The sequence below is a fragment of the Perca flavescens genome, chromosome 2 (genome assembly GCF_004354835.1).
Source record: "Perca flavescens isolate YP-PL-M2 chromosome 2, PFLA_1.0, whole genome shotgun sequence".
NCBI classification, from domain to species: domain Eukaryota; kingdom Metazoa; phylum Chordata; class Actinopteri; order Perciformes; family Percidae; genus Perca; species Perca flavescens.
The window spans coordinates 34,274,029-34,292,414 of record NC_041332.1 but is presented as its reverse complement, the minus strand read 5'-3'; positions in this window follow the sequence as shown (position 1 = coordinate 34,292,414).

Genomic DNA, 18,386 nt, shown 5'->3' with positions numbered 1-18,386 from the left:
GCTGCTGTTTATTTTAGTTTTTTAGCTCAGCAGCTGGAGCGTTCATAACGCAGTCCTGAAAACGATCCATTCCAGATGTGGATCCCTATGGAATTCCAGGAAACACACTCCCATCTTTAATCATCTGTTCACCATCCACACGGATGACTCATATGTGTCAAAAACAACAGGTTAAGCGAATATCCCCAGCGAAAATCCCCAGCGAATAATCGCAAAGACGCGCCGCTCTTAACTCCTTTCGTTTTCATCTCTTAAATGTGGATTTATCAAAGTTATTTCTGGGCTCTTCTCTATATGGAGGGTTTTAATTGCATGGGGTTAAGCCTCTACATGTGAAGATTAAATCATGCGCCTCTGTGTTAACACAATTAAGACAAAACAAGCATGGGAGTGTCACACAAATGTTGAAGCCTGCAGAGGAGATTGAAAAGGGCCTTTTTGGTTGGATGTCAGAGCCAGCAGCACTCTTCATACTAAAGCGTTCTCATGAACGGGTTCATATGATATCATACGGAAACTTATGCACAACAAGTCGTATGATATCATACGACTTTACTACGACGACGACGACGACGACGGCCATTCGCGTGACGACCGGTCACGTGACAGTTAAGTGTAGTGGTCTTTACAGTTAAATCTAGCCGAGAAAAGGGGACTGTGAGCTGGCTGCAGAGCACTGTGAGGTTACGGTCGTTTCAGAGGCTGTTACAGTTGAGTTTAGCTGACAAAAGGTGACCACAGACAACAGTTAAGTTTAGGCACCAAAACGACTAGTTAAGATTAGGAAAGATTTGGGTTAAAACACCAGTCCCTTAAGTAGTACTCCCGGGTAGGGTTGGGTATCGTTTGTTGTTTTCCGATACCGGTGCTAAAACGCTACTTTTAAAAACGGTGCCGGTGCCTGAACCGATACTTTAAAAAAAAATAGGGTAATAGGGAATAGGGTGTTTTACAATAACTTTGAATTCACCATGAGGCTTACTAGTTTCAAGCGAACGCACCGTCTGTGTTGTTTTTCCGAAAAAGGCAGCTGCACACTGCTTAACGTCCCGCTGTTGGAATCCTCTCCAGCGAAATACAGACACACTTTACACCGTTTAGCTGTCAGCATTTTAACCGTGTTTAATCCAGCTGCTAGCTAACGGTAAGCTAACGTTTCCTGCTGTCAGGGGAAATGTTAACTAGCGTACACGTGCAGCGATGCTTCTGTTGCCTCTAACGTCTGTCTCAGAGCATCAGAACATCAGAGAGCAGCACAAAAGGCATTTAATTGGCACCGAAATGAGGCACCGAAATCTGCGTTGTGATTCGGTCCGGTAGATACCGGTTTTCGGTACCCAACACTACTCCCGGGACACAAACATTGTTTCCTGGGTGAAAGTCTTCTGTTTTCCCCTTAACTTCTTCCGGGACACGAACTCCGCTCCCCCGCTGGAAAGCTCTGTGTTATAGGACCTACCCATCCACCCGGGGTATCCACTCCGTATGCAGACCACGGCCCTCTTATACAGCAGCAGTCAATGTGGTGCATACAGTAATAACTATGTGGAATACATACGGATTACAGTGCATTACTTTTCGTATATATTTGTACAAATGGTTCATGAGAACAAGACTGCACATACTAACAATCATGTCTGGCTCAGATTCACACATACAGAATAGATGTGTTCATGTGCACACACACACACACACACACACACACAAACACAAAGCTATGTTATCACCAAATGTGATTAACGCTGTGAAACGATTAACATCAGGGTATTTATTCAAATCTAGACATCAAACACATTCTTTCTTCTTTTTTATCTCCACAGATCACAGAAGTTACTGTCAGGGGAGAAAGGCGCCTTCCAATCAAGTCGGCGTCCAGCGTGGCCGGCCAAACAAGGCTCGCGCTTTCAGCCCCCCCCCCCCCCCGCCACTCTCTTTCATCATTTACAGAGGGAGCGTGGCGCTCCAGAGCCGTCCTCGGCCAGAACAAGGCCGCTTACTGTCAGGCGGACAATGGACAGTAGAGCTGGAGGTGGCAGTGGACTCATTGTGAAGCATGATGTCACCGACATCAGACCCTGACACTGCCAAACACCAAGCAGAGGGTCAGCGGGTCAAGATGGTGAAATGGTAGCAGGGCTGTAGGGTCTAGGGGGCTGGGGGACATGAGTGGAGTTGTGTTTGTGTGTGTGTGTGTGTGTGTGTGTGTGTGTGTGTGTGTGTGTGTGTGTGCGCGCACATGTGTTCATGGTACAGCTGAAAGAAATCCACACTCTTAGCAAAAATACAAGCAGTGATGCATGGAAACAGGGGGAATGAAAGAGATCCAGACCAGAGAGACAACAGCTGAGCGTTTGAACTAGTGCATTGTGGGGATGCCATCTGATGGTGAACTCTGCATAGGCACATTGTGTCAGTGCACAGCAACTATATAGTAACCCTATTTAACTCTCACAAAGGCAGTTAACCCTTCCGACCAGGAGTTAGACGCAGTATTCACTACTCCCCACCAAGGTTCCATCTATGAGCAACGCCCTAGCATACCAGGGTCAAGCTTCTGCTTTTGTCATGTGAACAACAATACAGAAGTAGTCGTTGGCAATGGAAATAGGTCTCAGACACCTCCAACAATGCTCATTCAATAACTTGTGTACTAGTGTGTAACGTGTTTAGTTGTTCATTATCAAAATCTGTGTTACCCGTTCACAAACTATTTACCTTTTTCATGAATATTTATCTCCACCATCAATTCCAAGTATTCCTTTTGGCTTGAAATTTTACATTTGCATTCTCATGAACTGGGGTAGACGCTCCATATTCATGCGCCATCTTGAAATACGTTAGCTGGTAAGGGACATACAGGACATACTGCTCCGCCTTTCACGTTTTCTCTGTCACATGATAAACTCACAGGTGCTGCTAATGCTGCTAAAGAGTTGATTGCGATATATGATCTCAACGCTAGATGGGAGAAATTCCCACACATTGGACCTTTAAACTTAAACTTAAAAAACACAAAAGTAAAAGCCAAATCTGATTCTAAGGCAAACAAATAAGTTAAGATATAAGGCTAAAATATGAAATGAGTAAAATCATACAATAAATTAATTTGTGTAGACCGTACTGTAAATGATGAGAGTATGAGAGTAATATATATATATATATATAGGGCTGTCAGCATTAGGGTTGGGTACCGAAACTCGGTGCCAATAGGGAACCGGTGCTGACGTAAACGGTAGTAACGAGACCGAATAAGAACGAAAGTTTCGGTGCCTCATTTCGGTGCCTCATTTCGGTGCCTGACTTTACACTACACCTGACAGCATGTAACGTTAGCCTACCTTTAGCTAGCAGCTGGATTAATCACGGTTAAAATGCTGACAGCTAACGTTAAACAGTGTAAAGTGTGACTGTATTTCACTGTGGAGGACTTCTACAGCGCAGCAGCTGCCGTTGTCGCAATTCATAGATATACAGTATGTTTATATGGTCGGAATTAAACAACACAGAGGGTGCGTTCACTTGCAGCTGCCATTGTCGGAATTAAACAACACAGATTCACTTAAAACTGGTAGCCTCGAGGTGCATTGACAGTAATTGTAAAATACCCTTTTCCCATCTGGGGTTCAACAGCAATTTACTGGTGAAATAAGTTATTGTTATTGTTATAGTTATTACGTTATTATTAAATCTTTAATTTTGACCATGGCCTTAGCAATAAACAAGTCACTGACTGTTGTTTACTACCCTTATTTTTTTTTATTTTATTTTTTTATAACTTTATTGAAAAGTACCGGTTCAGGCACCGGTTCAGGCACCGGTTCAGGCACCGGTTCAGGCACCGTTTAGGGACCGGCACCGTTTTAAAAGTATCAATTTAGCACCGGAATAAAAAAAAAAAACGATACCCAGCCCTAGTCAGCATTAACGCGTTAATCGTGATGCGATTAAGGGCCGTGCATAACGCGTTAATTTTTAGTACCGAATTTAGCTAGTAGCTGGATTAAACACGGTTACAATGCTGACAACACGATATGTGTAAAGCGTGTCAGTATTTCACTGTAAAGGATTCCGACACCGGGATGTAACAATCTGCAGCTGCCGTTCAATGAAACTGGTAACCTACAGCCTCATGGTGCATTCAAAGTTATTGTTAAATGCCCTTTTCCCATCTGGTGGATGTTTTTGTCGTTCAACAGCTATTTATTAGTGAAATAAGTTATTGTTATAGTTATTACATTATTAATAAATCATTTAATTTTGACCATATGGCCTTAGCAATAAACAAGCCGTTCTTTAATGTCGGCAACTGTTGTTAAGTACCCTTCTTTGTTTTTACTTTCTTAAAAAGAATCGGTTCAGGCACCGGTATCCAAACCACACAATACCCAACCCTAATATTGACTCTAGATTGTGAAATGTGTGACTAGATTCACACATTTTTCTTTTGTTTATAGTAAATAAATAAATAATAAAAAAATACAAATCTGAAAATCAAGTTCATAAAGTCACTTTCTTTGCATTTATTTGATTCCCAATCAAGATACACTGGTAAGAATTGCTTTCCATAGTTAATATGTACTTAAAAACAGTTCTGAAATGCAAAATAATAGAATTTTAATCATGTGATATTATATATATATATATATATATATATATATATATATATATATATATTTATTTAACTAACTAGCTAACCCTTTATTTGTATAGCACCTTTAAAAACAATAGTTTACAAAGTACTTTGACGGAGGGAACAAAAGCACATACAAATCAACACACATACCCATATGTACACATCATTGTAATAGTGAGAGCAGAAGATGGGGCAGCTTTAAAGGACAGAAAACAAAAACAATGTTCTAGCTAGCTGTCTGGATTTACCCTGCAGAGATCTAAGGAGCAGTTAACCATAGTCCTCACAAATCCACCAGAGGTTAGAACGCCAACACAAAGGAAGAGGAAGGTAACAGATATCCGGCCGAAAAGAGTGACATCCAGCAGAACGGAGCAATCCCGGAAGTGGAACATTGTGGATATAGACAAAGTGATTCAAAAGAAGTCACTGATTCAGCAAGCCTTATCTCGTCGGGCATATACATATATATGTATATATATATAGGGTTTGTAGGTAAAGTAACATGTGATGAGCTCAGAGCACTGTGGGATAAAAAGGTATAACAAAGCTGTTCCTGAGCCTGGTGGTGCGGGACTGGACGCTTCAGTACAGTCAGACCGGCTCAGCAGGCAGAACAGTTTGTGGCTGCTACTCATCAATCACTCAAACCCTTTCACGCATTAATTTACTCATAAATGTCAACACATAGTTTTGTTTGCTGGCTCCACCGTGGCCTATCAGGTGTAATAACCTCAACCTTTATAGCCTGTACTAGGCTGCAGGATGAGTTTTACATGTATTAGTTCCTTTCCCAGTTTGTCTCAGATAATAATAATAATAATAATAATAATAATAATAATAATAATAATAATAATAATGTTACTCATATAGCACTTTTAGAGCATTAAGCACTAAGATGACAATGTTTACAAGACATGAATTAGGAATCAGAAACCCATGTAAGCCTCCCCTCAACTCCATGACATACAACAATTACATGAGATTCACACATTTCAAGCAGCACTTTATAAAACAGTGACAGTGTATGACAGAATATCAATAACAGACACACGTATGGAAATGCATCTAAAAATACTAAAATGATAATACATGTCAAGCATAATTTAAATACGTAATGACAGTGAAGTTCAAATAAAACCATAAAAAAAGGTAGCAAAAAGAGGAAATGTGCAGTGTTGTGAGAATGGAAAAGAAGACATAGTTAAGTGTAGGCCATCTTGTAAGTAAAGTTTTTAGATAACACAATTGAATCATGATTTAAGACTTTGAGAGGTAAATTGAATAGTTTTGGAGATTTCACGCAAGAGCACAGCAGGGTACATCGAAAGTGTCAGATCTTCTTAAAGGACCACAAAAAGCATTTTAAATCCGACTATGAGGGCCCTGGCCTCAGATGCGGGCCCCCTAGTGGCACTTGACTGTACTTTAGCTGTCATTTTAGGAGGCAGGAGAGCTGCTGACATGAAATCATTTACCACTGTGGACGTTTCACTCCACAGGAGCGATTTAACCCCTGTGTTGTCTTCCCGTCGACCATGCACTTGTTGTCCTCCCTGTTTTGCCTATTTACAAAGCATAACGTATAAATGATCAACCAATTCTATTTTACACCTTCAAGCCAACTTCATTTCCAACTGATCACCACTAGTTTTACAATTATTTTGTTATTAGAATTTATAGTCAATAAACCTAATTTACTGCCTTTATAGCTCATTTTGGAGTCAAATATGCAGAAAGAGATGCAGAGAGATTTATTTTCACTACAGTGAGGACCAGATGAATATATTTTGATGGATTATCACAGACTGGTATATGTCATTAGTATAGTCAGGACACTGTTTTGAAACCGTTTTATTATTTTGAATGGCAGCACATATTTCCGATAAAGAAACTTTGAAAACGGATTAAATTTGACCCGGAGACAACACAAGGGGTTAATAGCTATGCTAGTTACCCTTTGCAGCTTACAAATAAGATGTGACATTAGTTGCTATGCTGCCTAAGGTACTTCAACTATGGAGACATTACATGTGTGGGAACATCAAAACACTTTGTAATTGTGGCTAATCCTGGACTAAGATTATTTCTAATGGGAAATCTTCAGTGGAGATGCTGCGACTCAATTTCCATCTGGGATTATTTAACTCTTTCATTCACAGGCTTACATCTCAGTGTGGATAATCAGCCTTCAGTGCCTTGGCTTGTCATTAAAATTGTTTTTTAATATACGATATGTATGGTGTAAACACACACACACACACACACACACACACATACATACACACACACACTTATTTATCTACTGTAATGTGGTGATACTGTAACCTTGCTGGATGCAGCCTAGTGTGAATTGGAGATGTGTTCTTTGCTTTTTTTGCTTTTTTTGAAGGGAACATGAGGCCTAGGACGCCCATGTAGGTCAAAAACAAATCCTGCGCCTCAAGCTGGGAAGCCAGAAAACTTCTTTGAGCATCTGAGGGAAAGGAGCAGGAGCTCCGAGTTTCTTCCAGGTGCTGCTTTTCACAGTGGTAATCCTGCCACGGCGTGACTGTGATTTTTACAGAAAATCTCTCCAAACAGGGCCCAGATGGTGGGAGGTAGAAGCACACACATACATAGAAAACACATTCATTCACTGACGCAAAGACACACACACACACACACACACACACACACACACACACACACACACACACACACACAGGAGTACACTTGCGCTTATGAAGTACAAAGCTTGCACACACACACACACACACTCAGACTTAAGGTGAGAACTCACTTGTTGCTCCTGGGTGGTCTCTATGTAAAGATAAGGGCAGGCAGGAATAAAGCCTGTTACGTTGAGGCACAAGTTTGGGATTGTTCTGTTATGTTCCTCTTTTATACACAAGTGGAATGTCTGTGGCAGAGTACGAGCTCGTTGCTTTTTTAAGTTTAGCTCCGATTACAGAGGGCTTTCTTAATGACAACGAGTCAGGACTGGAGCTATACAAACCTCCTCCTCCTCCTCCTCCTCCTCGGCTCTATTTCTCCACTCATCAGCTCCGTTTGCCGAGGAGTTCTACAGTACGTGTCCTAATACAGGAGACACCTCTGCTTTGTAGCGGTGTTGGTCAGGCATGAAGATCCTGACAGTGGTTAGCATGTGGAGGATGTGGATGTGGAGGACGTTTTGAAATGGAAAGATAAAAGAGTTAATCTTCTACCGTTTCTAAACCGATTCCCTCCATAGCTCCCTATTTATGTACAAGGAAAGAAAGAAAGAAAGAAAAAAAACTTGCTCCATCTCTCGCAGCCTTTCTCCATCTCTCCCTTTCTGTTTCATGTGGTTACTGGAACAACAATGTACATTCTGAGTGCTAGGCCTTTGATGTCGTTGCATTCACCGAGCCGTCTTAAACCGGAGGAGAAAAAAGAGAGGGCGAGAAAAAGACGCAGGAGATGTTCTGTGGAGTGCTTTCTCTCTCTTTCTCGCTCTCCCTCTTTCCATCTCTCTCTCTCCCTGGCAAGGCATCTGACATCTCCCGGCAAAAGACAAATTCGGTTTCGCCTGTTAAGTCGTCAGTCAAAGCTGCGCAAGAGTTTTTTTTTTTTTTTTCTTTCTTGCTCTCTCTCTCTCTCTGCCTCTTTCTCTCTCGCTCTGTCTTTGCTTCACTTCCGTGGATGCGGTGTTGTGAAGGCCGCTTACACGCTTTTCAAACAATAACAGTTCACCCCCACCCCCCCCCACCGCAAGTTTCCTCTCTGCCAGAACCCAACACATGCCAGCACATCCTTTAGAGAGCCTTGAACCGACAACAAACGCTAAGCATTTTAACCGCCGAGAGAAAAAGAGGGGCCCATCCGCAAGCCCCTGTGTAATTAAACTAGATCTAATACTGTTATATGTTTCTCTTAGTGAGAGGGAACGTTTCAGGGGCCTTTTTCTCACAGCAGTGAATAGCTGTTTCCAGGTCAACACAATGCCCTGCACAGAGAGGAATAGAGCTATAGGAAAGGGACTTTTTCAGGCCTCAGAGAGTGAGATGTGCACTGTAGCGCTAAGCTCAAAGAACCCACCAAACTACGATAATGAACTTAACCCCTCTATTTGAGCTTCAACTTGCTGAGCTTACAATCACAGCAGTGACATGCATCTAAAGGGTAAGGCTGACAATATTTTATATTTTCTTGCAGCCAATAAATCCCATGATAACACCGACATCTGTCTTATGCTAAGTTTACACATGGACGGCTATTTTCATAAATGGACATTTCAACCTCTCCGTTTTCAAAGATGACATCGTGCAAAGCTGTCAGTTTTCAGGAAAGTGTTCATTTACACCTACCCGTGTATATATATGCCGCCAATGCTGTCAAGAGCGTGCCAAACCTGTAGGTGGCAGTGTAAACGAGAAGCTCAAGCCCACGTTAGCCAATCAGAATTCCGAAAATAGCAACAACAGCAACGAATCACTTCCTCGCTCTTCTCTTCCTCACTTCTTCGGCTGCCTAAACCTCCGGTTGTCTCAGTTTACATGCAAACGTGCATGCAAAGTTTTCCCAAATCTCCACTCTGGCTGGAGTTTTTAGAAAGAATCGTTTTCAGAGGTGAATTCTCAGTTTGCGTGTAAACAAAGGGCAAAAACCGAGGGAAGTCTCAGTTTTTCAAAATAACCATGTACGTGTAAACGGGGTAATAGTCAGCGCTGTTGCTCTGGGCAGTTTTTGTTTTTCTCCTGTTTCCCCCTCCCTCTCGTGCGTCTGTACTTTGTCTGTTTGTGGGCGCCACCTTTTGTTCTGGGCTTCTGGCAGAGTGACACACCAAGCGATCATCGCCAATCAACACACCAAGCGATCATCGCCAATCAACACACCAAGCGATCATCGCCAATCAACACACCAAGCGATCATCGCCAATCAACACACCAAGCGATCATCGCCAATCAACACACCTGATGATCATCGCCAATCAACACACCTGAGAGTCTTTTCCTATCAACCCTCCTGCTTAAAGACTCCTGTTTTCAAGACAGAGGATGGCCAATTACTTCCCTATGGGCCTGCGATAAGGTTTGGGAAGTTTGGGACTGGGATACATGATAACCTATGCCTGGGAGATGGGTCAATCCTAAGTGGGATGGATAAGCACATAAGAAGAGATTTCCACTTTTGAGCAAAATTGAAATTTTGAACGTCAAGCACTTTCTGCACCAATTTATGGTGCAAATATGGGTTGCACTGGCCAGTTTTGATTGGTTGTAACCCCATCCCGCCTGTAAATTACGCCTTTGACTAGGCTCATCCTTTACGTAACGCTTGCTTTCTCCAGTAGGTTAAAACTAGCCTCACAGTGAGCCAGTTCTTCTCTAGCACACCCAGTATCACTCCACAGTGAAAGATTCCTGTCATGATGCTAATTGTACTTGACTTAGTTTTACCACCAGGACCTTTTGCAGCTCTCTGTTACATAGAAGAGACAGCCTGGAGTGTCTGAAAGCCAACATTCTTCCAGTGCCTCTGTCCATCACCTTGGCAGAAACGCATCACATCTCAATCTCTCTCTCCGCTGCGGTAGTCCGTTAGCCGTGGGTTCACCTCCACCCTGGCCTTGCTTCTTTTTCTCAAGGCAGGAGGAGGACATGAAAGAGACAATCAAACATGAGGCATCAGAGCTGTCACTGGTGCCTGCAGAATGCAAAGTGTTATCAGAAATACAGCTGATCCTGATCCTCTGGTGCTCTGTCCTTCCCACAGGCAAAGTTATCCTTTCAACTCACTGTGGCTTTCAATAACACAAACAAAAACATAACGCCGGTGTCGTCAAATTCAGAAATGGCTGGCTGTTTGAATATTCAGACTTGCGAATACTGCTAATGGTGTGATATCTAAAATGTGTTCCGAGTACAGCTGATAAGTGAAAAGTAAAACAGAAGCTGATAAAATAATACATGATATGATTGTATTTTTACTTTAAAAAGTAATTTCGGTATTTTTAGCCATGGACCCTATTTTCCCATGCATTTGGGTGTAAGTGATTAATGTGAACAGAAATTATTGTAATTGGTTTAGTCTTGAGCGAGAACGCTGTACTCTCGCTTTGCCAGACCTTCCTCCACAGCGCTGCGGAGGACGGTCTGGCTAGTTCACACAGCATTCCGGGATGGGAGGAAAACGTGCTCTGGTTTATTGGCATTTCTTTAAACCAATCGCAATCATCATGGGCGACACTAAGCTCAGCACGGAGCCATGTTGCTGCTGCAAAATAGCCTCTGGAAGGACCTTGTTTTGGTGGAACGTGTGTACGTTCAAAGGTTGTTTTAAGGTGTAGACACATATAGCTGACGGCCGACCGTTGACAGAAAACCCCGTCGATATGATCAGTCGCGTCCCTGAGGTCCAAAAAACTGCCACAGAACAGACCAAAAAGACGAGAGGAGATGAGACGTAATACATCTCTATAAAAGCAGGCGGCGCTAATCTGTAATGTTGCCCAAGAAATGAAAACCGGCAGCTGATTGGATGAACGCGTCACATGGGTTTGTTTTCTCCGGAAATCCAAAGCCAGACTGTCATGGCGGCCGTTCAGAATACGATCTCATATTGTACTAAAATAGTTCACTGAAACATGTTTTTGAAAACATTTTAAGCGAGAAATAGGCCATACAGTTGCTGAATCTGTCTTCATTTCAGCTCAACAAAGGTCAGTTTAAAAGATTTTCGTCAGATTTTGAGAGACTCTAGTCACCTCATTCCGCTCGTCATTTCCGGGTAAGTCCCGACTGCCCTGCCACCGACCAAACATGTCAGGTTGACCAAAATGAACGCCGACAGCCCCTCAGACGGACGATGGCACGGGACACACCGAACAGATTCGAGTCACTGACCTCGCCAGACTGTCCCACGGCCGATAATCGCCCTGATGTGTCCCGGCCATTAGTCGTACAACAGAAAACTCAGATTGGACAGATAGTCTAGCTAGCTGTCTGGATTTACCCTGCAGAGATCTGAGGAGCAGTTAACCATAGTCCTCACAAATCCACCACAGTTTAAAATTCCAACACAAAGAAAGCGGAAGGAAACGGACATCGGCCAAAAAGACATGCATCCGGCGGAATTTCCTACGGCACCGAGCAATCCCTGAAGTGGAACGTCAAGGATATAGACTAAGAATGCTTTAACCGGCAGCCGCAAATTGGGCTGCAATTTAACCCTCAGGGGCAAAAGTGATCGCCAATGTACGTCCACTAAAAGTGCTGTTTTTGCCACTGACGGACTTATATAGTTATTATTAGTGTCTGACTACATTATGGGAAGATGATGAAGTCTTGAACGTCTAAAATCTCGTGACGTGGCTTTCCGGAAGACAGAGGTGGTCTCCCCGTGCTAATGCAGCTCTTTTTGTTTTGTTGCCTTGTTGAGAAGCAAGACACGGGAACTTTACTTAGGTTATGAGGAGCTGCAGCATCTACTGAAATGCTAATTTATTCTCTGCTCTGATAACCGACAGTGGTCTGCTCTGAGTGATAACATGCCTGCCAGAACTGCCTCTATTTGGTCCAAAAGTCTGACCATCCAAAAAATGCTTTCTTGAAGCAAACCAGACCATGGTTCAGTTTGATCCGGATCGAGACTACCTCTTTTGGTCTGACCAAATTTTGGCTGTTTGGTCCGGACCGCGGTCCGGGGGAGCTTTCACACCTGCAATTTTGGTACGGATCAAACTGAAAAGTCTGAAAGTCCAAACGAGGTAGGTGTGAAAGCCCCCTTAAAGACTTTCAACTGCACATTTCTGAATTCTTCCAACAAAATGTCGAGCTTCACTTGGCGCAGCTTTCATAGACGTTACCTTTGGATACAGACAGGTTTTTTGTGGGGATGACTACTGCCAGCCAAAGAGGAGAAGAAATCCTATACCAAAACACAGTACTATTAGCTAAAGTTACTGTGTTGACCTGGTATCAGTAAGTTACAAAGGAACTCATTGCAGCAAAAGGAAACTTCTCCGTCTTCCCATCAGACACTTATAATAACACTCTTGACAGTTAGAGGCAAAAACAAGCATTTTAGTGGACGTACATTAACGGCCGCTATTCCCCAATTGGTTTACATTGTAGCCCAGGTTGTGGCTCGATACGTCAAAACTTTAATTTCACATTAGTCACTTAGACACAAATGCGGGGGCAAAATAGGCTACAGGTTAAAAAATACCAAAATTACACTTTAAAGCCCCCATACAGGCCTGCAGTTTTAGTACAGTATATACTTGTTAATTTCACCTATAGAAGCATCCAAGTCATGGTAACACTTGTGTGTGACAATCCACTGAGCTGAAGTTGTTCACAGTGCAGTCAGCCTATAGCCTCTTTGATTCGCTGAACACAGTGGTACTATTGTCACAATAAAGGGGATGTGTGAGGATGTGCAGAGAGAATACCCAGAAGCCTCAAATACCCCACTGTCATTGCACATGAAAGGGCCCACCAGGCCAAATCACTTTATCAGCCCAAACAGCCTCTCTTATTGTGGGATGCCTCTCAGACGGTGGCTGCTGAGATGTCACACCACTAATTGAGAGTCACAACAAGGGCCCTTGTTTGGCCCGCTCCACCGGTTGTGTACAGCTACTGTAATCACCACAATAATTTGGCTCCCTGAAACATCAAATGGCATGTTGGAAGCTGCAGGAATTTGCATTGCACCCTTTGATCTGGGAAATTTAAACAAAGCCGGCTCTCACTCTGTGAGGGGTGTGAAGGTTACAACGTCCTGGTCTCCCTTGTCTGCCTGTCATTCCTACCTCCCTCTAAACCACCTCTATTGTCGTTATTTTGGTTACAAAAGCAACGGACCGATATATATAACCCAGATTTGACCAAGTGGCTTGTTTATCTATTACACAAACGGAGACAGACATCGTTTTGGCGACATACAAGCATCAGTCTATAGCTCTTAGTGATGGGGGTTTACATTTCACAGGAAAGGGAAGTTTTGAGTCTGTAAGTCAATGTGGATTTCTGAACATCAATGCATCGGTGGATTTAAGATAATAGATTATGATGATTACGATATTATGGTTTATATGTATACTATATATATTTAAGTTTTTATTTAAGTGTTTTCAACCTGCATACTATGTAATTTCCAGCAGGGGGCAACTCCACATGGTTGGAAAGGAACTCTATAAGAAGAAAAATTACCTTACTTCTGCCTTGATTCTCAATCGCTAGTTTCAAGTCTTCATCCAAACAGAATGACGTTAATTTTTTAAATTATGGTCCCATTTATTTTAAAAATGACAAAAGCAGGGGGTGCTGTAGGGCGTGGCTAAGGCTTAGCAATGCTAACCATGGAACTGTGTACTATAAAATAGTCGTGAACTTGTTTTCGTCTTAAGCTTTTACCCTTTCGCTGTGTTCACTTTATCAATGTTGGTTGGAACATTTTGGTCGCCTGAAAATGTCTAGTTTAGTGTCCTCCCAACCAAGCTAGCTAGTTAGCTGGTAATTTAAGGGAAAGTTTGCAGATTTTCTGTACTGCCGTAGCCTACGTGCAGATGAACGGCGCCAGTACCTGAAGTCTGCTTTTACCCGCCAGTAAATCTCCACTGAATGACCGGCTTTAGAAGAGTTGAAAATCGGCAATTGTCCCCCTTTAGCGTTTAGTGTGTTTAGCGTATAGTACCATTGTAACCATAAACAACACTGGCTTGGCTGCGTCATCCGCCCCAGCTCTGCCCTCTCATCGAAAATTGTCACGTACGGTTCCAAAAAACCAAGATGGCGACATCCAAATTGCCAAACTCGAGGCTTCAAAACGGCAGTCCACAAACCAACGGGTGACGCCGCTTCTGATACGTCCTATTTTTTTTACAGTCTATGGATAAAGCCACACAATGCTAGCATACCGATGTTAAGCAGTTATAATGTTCAGCATGTTCATCATCTTAGTTTTGCATGTTAGCATGCAACCATTTGCAAATAAACACTAAAAACAAAGTGCAGCTGAAGCTGTTGGGAATGGAATCAGTTAGGTAGATATTTAATCAAGTGTTACTAACAAGTAAGGGGATCACCAAAATTATAACATTTAGCAGATGTTGAAATATTTCACAGGTTAAGTGAAAACCTTGACCTGGTGGTGGCGCAAGAGGAAAATTCAGAAGATCAACAAACTCAATAGCATTCATCCTCTGGGCACCGTGAAGACCTGTGCAAATGTTCATGGCAATCCATTTAATAGTTACTGAGTTATTTCAGCCTGGACCAAAGACACTGCACACCAACATCCCTGAAAAGTCATTGATATGTGAATGTTTTGTTTTTTTTATTAACAGAGATACATCCGATAAGAGAAAAAATCCAGCATGTTTGAGTAGATTATTTTATCACCATGGTTGCCTTCTTTTCTTCATGGCCTGACCCGTTTTCAACCTCATTTGGCGCACAACTCCTAATTTGGGCACTGAAACAACTAGCCTACTGGGCTACAGAAATTCCACACAGAGGCAGATAAAACACATCCAGCCTCATCTACATTCCTTATCTGCTTCCCAACCAGCTAAAACCACCGAGGAGGAACACTTGACACTGATTTCACATCATTGTCTGTGAGCGACCTCATCCTTTCCTCTTCTCCCTCTGTGGTCCCCTCAGTGAGATCTGTAAGCTCACTCAGCCGTGCGTACTGACGTCTAATCAACAGCAATTAACCCTGGCCTCGTCCACGGGCCGCCGAGCTAAGAGATAATGAAGACACCACTGTGGGTTTTCTTTTTTTTCACACTCTGCTTTTGCCACCCGGATGTTTCCCTCATGGCTGACTGACAATGGAATGTGATCAGCCGACTCAGGGAAAGTGTACCCTCGATATCGCTGGGGCTGCTGGGTCAGCGCGAGCAATGCTGTGATGTAGGAAATAAGATACCGTGCAAAGTGCGAGGCTGTTTTGATTTTTAGTGTGGGTTTTGTGCAGCGTAAGGATGTTATGTACCGTACATGGGAAGATAGGAGGTAGGTAGTTTTTAATTCCATTTCTCATTCCTTGTTGCTGAAATAATAGGGTTCCTGGCCAATCCTTCCTTCCGCTGCATCTTTGGTTTCGCTCCTATCGCACTGCAAGACTGTAGGCCGACCTAGAAAACAAATAAGCACAGGGCACATCCACACAGTGTTATGGTCTTTTGTTTGAGACAAAGGTATTTTGCATAGCAGAGATAGCGAGCAGATCTCAGATGGGGATTTGGAAACCACCTTGTAATCTTTTAGCAGAAGGACGATTCAACTGTCAGTCAATCTCCCCTGTGAAAAGCAGTCGGGCTAGTTGGAGGCTTCGATGCAAAAATAGCAAGGGAGATAGAGGACACCCCTGCTCTTCCCCCACAACTGACCTTTGAAGAAAAATACATCAAATCTACATCAAATACTCTGAATTATCTATTCAAATGCCTGGAAACAATCTTTAGACAATGACACATCAATCATACACTCCCTGAGACGGGGATGTTGTTTATATAAATGCTGTCCATCTGGAGGAGAGATCTCAGCAACGTTACATCTCTGTTTCTGTGGGGAGATGGCAGAAAAAAGAAATGAAGGAAGTTCATAGAAAAACTTAAAATTCTGCTTCTTTTTTTCCCCTCTCTTCTATTTTTTTCTTTCTCAAATCCCAGCGTGAATGTGTCGGCGAGCTCGTGGTATGCACCAAGATGAAAAGTAGAGGCCATCCCTTTGAAATCCTCCTCAAGTCAAAATTACCATTTCATTTCAACTCCAGCCAGGAAACGGAGTGCGGGGCCACTGCTAACTGCTTTGGGCATATCGTTATTTATTGTGTGTAAACTTTGGAGGAACATTGTTGCCTGGGAAAATGTGCTGTGTGGGTGGTGGAAGTGAGCAGTTGGAGCAACCACAAAGGGAGAGATCAGGCCTATTTTCTCTGTAGGAGGAACACATAAAAGTGAAAATAATGCCCATTATTACAGAAAAACAACATCAGACTTCTTTGCTCATAATTTTCTAACAGCCAAGAAGTTACTACTGAAGCTAAACAACCAACCAGTTGACCCTATTTAGGTAACTGCATTATCATTTTTGTTCTGCTCTTTTAATTAGTAGGCTTTCTACGTTAAGTGGGCCATTATCTGAGTTGGAACTAACTGCTTTTGTTTTCCATAAAGATCACATTAAGTCTGTCATGTCGTTTTATTTAGTTGGCTTTATTTACCTCTACACGGCAGGGGTTTAGCGTTACCTGAACTACATACAGTGGACCTACTCACAGAAAGCTATGCTTTTCACACACAGTGACACAAAGCCAGATAAAGGGTCAGGAACATGGCATCATTCCAAATCTTCACTCATGTCCTATTGCTGATATCACTTGTAGTGTATTGTTTATTGGTCTATATTGATGACGTTCCACTTCCGGGATGCTCCGGAGCTGTTTTTTGGCCGGATGTCTCCTTACCTTCCGCTTCATGTGTGTTGGCATTTTAAACTCTGGTGGATTTCTGAGGACTATGGTTAACTGCTCCTCAGATCTCTGCAGGGTAAATCCAGACAGCTAGCTATGACTAAAACTACTTTTGAACGTACACACGTTCCACCAAAACAAGTTCCTTCCCGAGGCTATTTTGCAGCAGCAACGTGGATCTGTCTGGTGGTTAGCGACGCTTGCCAATAAACCAGAGCACATTTTTCTCCCATCCCAGAATGCTGTGTGGACTAGCCAGACCCTCCTCCACAGCGCTGTGGAGGAAGCAAAGCGAGACTAAGGCCACATGTACACTATTATGTTTTCATTTTCAAGCAGCATTTTGAGACAAAAATGATCACCGTCCACAAAAAAGGTTTTAGCTCTGTAGTCAAATTAATCTCTGTATTAATATGTCTGATAACACATATCACATGACCATTCGCATTGGACACTGGGCATGTGCGTGCCGGTGTAAAGAGGAAGCAGATTGTCTGACGTTACTCTGCGGTTAAAAACCATACATGAATAGGTATGCAAGCCTGCCTAACCGATAAGACTGACTGACGTGCGTTGTTGTTTTCAAAGGTCTCTGTTTGTGCCCCATCCAGACTATAAAGCAACCCCGCCGTTTCCTAACCAAAACGGGGGCAGCAGTGTTTCCACGTCTCTGTTTTAGGGGCTCTGAAATGATGGAGCAGTGTGGACGCGAGGCGCGAACGTAGCAAAAGATATTCGTTTTTAAACCAAAATGTAGTAGTGTAGATGTAGCCTCAATGTATTTGTTGCAGTTATGTCGCCTAGTAACCGTTACATTATATAAAGGTTCATTTACAATAATAATACCACTCACCCCTTGTCAGCTTGAGAGGTGGCAGTAATGCGTACCTTTGTAGGTTGCTCCTTTGAAATGGGTTCTAATAGCGATACATTTTGACAATGGAATAAAAAGTCTCAAAATAAGTTGTTATAAATATTTTAACTCTACTCATGTTGACAGATCGCAGCTTCAAATGAATGCTAATGTTGCTCTGTGGCTTTTGGATGTATAAATGGGCATTTGTTTGCTAACATGTTAGCCATCAACTTTACAAGGTAATATGATATGTATTAACAGCTTGAACTGCTTCCCCCCTAGTGATCAGAAAATCAACGAATGCAGCTTTAAAGTTTGGATGACTCGGTACCACTTTAATCATTTGTAATTGCGATTGACAGAGACTTCATACCGGATTAAATTCACATTGCAGTTGGCAGCTAGCTGCTTTACCATAGAGCAAGAGGTTAATGTCAAAAA